Source organism: Triticum aestivum, chromosome 2D (genome assembly GCF_018294505.1).
Source record: "Triticum aestivum cultivar Chinese Spring chromosome 2D, IWGSC CS RefSeq v2.1, whole genome shotgun sequence".
Taxonomy (NCBI): domain Eukaryota; kingdom Viridiplantae; phylum Streptophyta; class Magnoliopsida; order Poales; family Poaceae; genus Triticum; species Triticum aestivum.
Window position 1 is genome coordinate 86,949,410 of NC_057799.1, and position 4,656 is coordinate 86,954,065.

Below are 4,656 nucleotides of genomic sequence, written 5' to 3' on the forward strand. Positions count from 1 at the left end.
GATAACCATGAAACTTGTCATCATGATTTTAATTTTCAATTGGATCATGCTTCACACGATAGTTATTTTGTTGAGTTTGCTCCCACTACTATTCCGAATGAGAAGAATTTTGCTTATGTGGAGAGTAATAAAAATTCTATGCTTGTAGATCATGAAAATAATGCTTTATGTGATGGTTATATTGTTGAATTCATTCATGATGCTACTGAAAATTATTATGAGAGAGGATCATATGCTTCTACAAATTGCAATAATATCAAGTTTCCTCTCTATGTGTTAAACGTTTTGAAGTTATGCTTGTTTTGCCTTCCTATGCTAGTTGATTATTGTTCCCATAAGTTGTTTGCTCACAAAATCCCTATGGATAGGAAGTGGGTTAGACTTAATTGTGCTAGTCATATTCTTCATGATGCTCTCTTTATGTTTCAATTCTTATCTTTTATGTGAGCATAATTGAAATCATCATGCCTAGCTAGGGGCGTTAAACGTTAGCGCTTGTTGGGAGGCAACCCAATCTTATTTTTGTTTCTTGCTTTTTGGTTCTGTTTAGTAATAAATTTTTGATCTAGCCTCTGGTTAGATGTGGTTTTATATTTTAATTAGTGTTTGTGCCAAGTAAGACCTATAGGATCTTCTTGGATGATAGTTATTTGATCTTGCTGAAAATTCCAGAAACTTTCTGTTCACGAAAACAATTGTTTAAAATCCACAGAACGTGATAAAATACTGATTCCAATTGCATCAGATCAATAATCAAATTATCTAGGTCTTCCTATTTTGGTAGAATTTTTTGAGTTCCAGAAGTTTGCGTTTGATACAGATTACTACAGACTGTTCTATTTTTGATAGATTCTGTTTTTCGTGTGTTGTTTGCTTATTTTGATGAATGTAAAATAGTTTATAAACCATAGAGAAGTTGGAATACAGTAGATTTAACACCAATACAAATAAAGAATGAGTTCATTACAGTACCTTGAAGTGGTGTTTTGTTTTCCTTCGCTAACGGAGCTCACGAGATTTTCTGTTAAGTTTTGTGTTGTGAAGTTTTCAAGTTTTGGGTAAAGATTCGATGGACTACGGAATAAGGAGTGGCAAGAGCCTAAGCTTTGGGATGCCCAAGGCACCTCAAGGTAATATTCAAGGACAACCAAGAGCCTAAGCTTGGGGATGCCCCGGATGGCATCCCCTCTTTCGTCTTCGTTCATCGGAAACTTTACTTGGAGCTATATTTTTATTCACCACATGATATGTGTTTTGCTTGGAGCGTCATTTTGTTTTCTTTTGTTTTGCTTGATGTTTGAATAAAGTACCAAGATCTGAAATTCTTAAATGTTAGAGAGTCTACACATAGTTGCATAATTATTAAACTACTCATTGATCTTCACTTATATCTATCGGAGTAGTTTGTTGTTTGCTCTAGTGCTTCACTTATACCCTTTTAGAGCACGGCGGTGGTTTTATTTTGAAGAAATAGATGAACTCTCATGCTTCACTTATATTATTTTGAGAGTCTTAAATAGCATGGTGATATGCAACTATGTGAAGTTTGATTCCTTATGATTGTTTTGAGATATGAAGATGGTGATATTAGAGTCATGCTAGTTGAGTAGTTGTGAATTTGAGAAATACTTGTGTTAAAGTTTGTGATTCCCGTAGCATGCACGTATGGTGAAACGTTATGTGATGAAGTCGGAGCATGATTTATTTATTGATTGTCTTCCTTATGAGTGGCGGTCGGGGACGAGCGATGGTCTTTTCCTACCAATCTATCCCCCTAGGAGCATGCGCGTAGTACTTCGCTTCGATAACTAATAGATTTTTGCAATAAGTATGTGAGTTCTTTATGACTAATGTTGAGTCCATGGATTATACGCACTCTCATCCTTCCACCATTGCTAGCCTCTCTAATACCGCGCACCTTTCGCCGATATCATACACCCACCATATACCTTCCTCAAAACAACCACCATACCTACCTATCATGGCATTTCCGTAGCCATTCCGAGATATATTGCCATGCAACTTTCCACCGTTCCGTTTATTATGACACGCTTCATCATTGTCATATTGCTTTGCATGATCATGTAGTTGACATCATATTTGTGGCAAAGCCACCGTTCATAATTCTTTCATACATGTCACTCTTGATTCGTTGCACATCCCGGTACACCGCCGGAGGCATTCATATAGAGTCATATCTTGTTCTAAGTATTGAGTTGTAATTCTTGAGTTGTAAGTAAATAAAAGTGTGATGATCATCATTGTTAGAGCATTGTCCCAAGTGAGGAAAGGATGATGGAGACTATGATTCCCCCACAAGTCGCGATGAGACTCCGGACGAAAAAAAAAGAAAAAAGAGAGAGAGAGGCCATAAAAAAAAGAGAAGGCCCAAAAAAATGAGAGAAAAAGAGAGAAGGGGCAATGCTACTATCCTTTTACCACACTTGTGCTTCAAAGTAGCACCATGATCTTCATGATAGAAAGTCTCCTATGTTGTCACTTTCATATACTAGTGGGAATCTTTCATTATAGAACTTGGCTTGTATATTCCAATGATGGGCTTCCTCAAAATGCCCTAGGTCTTCGTGAGCAAGCGAGTTGGATGCACACCCACTTAGTTTCTTTTGTTGAGCTTTCATACACTTATAGCTCTAGTGCATCCGTTGCATGGCAATCCCTACTCACTCACATTGATATCTATTGATGGGCATCTCCATAGCCCGTTGATATGCCTAGTTGATGTGAGACTATCTTCTCCTCTTTGTCTTCTCCAGAACCACCATTCTATTCCAACTATAGTGCTATGTCCATGGCTCACGCTCATGTATTGCGTGAAGATTGAAAAATTTTGAGAACATCAAAAGTATGAAACAATTGCTTGGCTTGTCATCGGGGTTGTGCATGATTTAAATATTTTGTGTGGTGAAGATAGAGCATAGCCAGACTATATGATTTTGTAGGGATAACTTTCTTTGGCCATGTTATTTTGAGAAGACATGATTGCTTTGTTAGTATGCTTGAAGTATTATTGTTTTCATGTCAATATTAAACTTTTGTTTTGAATCTTATGGATCTGAATATTCTTGCCACAATAAAGAAGATATCATTGATAAATATGTTAGGTAGCATTCCACATCAAAAAATTTGTTTTTATCATTTACCTACTCGAGGACGACCAGGAATTAAGCTTGGGGATGCTTGATACGTCTCCAACGCATATATAATTTTTGATTGTTCCATGCTATTATATTATCTGTTTTGGATGTTTATGGGCTTTACTAAACACTTTTATATTATTTTTGGGACTAACCTATTAACCCAGAGCCCAGTGCCAGTTCCTGTTTTTCCCTTGTTTCATTGTTTCGAAGAAAATAAATATCAAACAGAGTCCAAACGGAATGAAACCTTCGAGAGAGTTATTTTTGGAACGGAAGCAATCCAGCAGACTTGGAGTGTACGTCAGGGAAGCAATGAGGTGGCCACGAGGCAGGGAGGCGCGCCTGCCCCCTGGGCGCGCCCCCACCCTCATGGGCCCCTCGTGGCTCCCCTGACCGACTTCTTTCGCCTATATATATATATATATCCATATACACTAAAACCATCGGGGAGCACTGTCACGCCCAATATGCGACCCTATCCGAGAGGAACTCGAAGGTCCCACCAAGGATAGACCCGCATATTGAAACGCTTTTGCAAGGTGGATATCATTACATCAACATTACATAATAGAAGGGGATACATACAAGGCATACAAATGCCGCAAGAATACACCAATACACATGAGAACAACATCCGACTACGGATGAAACATAAACAGAAACTCAAACGACATCCACCCTGCTAGCCCAGGCTGCCGACCTGGAACCTATCCCCTGATCGAAGAAGAAGCAGAAGAAGAACTCCAAAACAAGCAACATCGCTCTCGCGTCATGATCATCACAAAACCTGTACCTGCAACTGTTGTTGTAGTAATCTGTGAGCCACGAGGACTCAGCAATCCCATTACCATGGGTATCAAGACTAGCAAAACTTAATGGGTAAGGAAGGGGTAAAGTGGTGAGGTTGCAGCAGCGACTAAGCATGTATGGTGGCTAACATTCGCAAATAAGAGCGAGAAGAGAAGCAACGGAACGGTCGTGAAACTAGCAATGATCAAGAAGTGATCCTGAACTCCTACTTACGTCAAACATAACCCAAAATCCGTGTTCACTTCCCGGACTCCTCCGAAAAGAGACCATCATGGTTACACACGCGGTTGATGCGTTTTATTTAAGTCAAGTGTCAAGTTCTCTACAACCGGACATTAACAAATTCCCATCTGCCACATAACCGCGGGCACGGCTCTCGAAAGTTTATACCCTGCAGGGGTGTCCCAACTTAGCCCATTATAAGCTCTCACGGTCAACGAAGGATATTCCTTCTCCCGGGAAGACCCGATCAGTCTCGGAATCCCGGTTTACAAGACATTTCGACATTGATAAAACAAGACCAGCAAAGCCGCCCGATGTGCCGACAATCCCGATAGGAGCTGCACATATCTCGTTCTCAGGGCAACATCGGATGAGCACTACGTACAACTAAAACCAGACCTCAAGTTTCCATGAGGGGGCCCCGCAGTCTACTCAGTTCGGACCAACACTTAGAGAAGCACTGGCC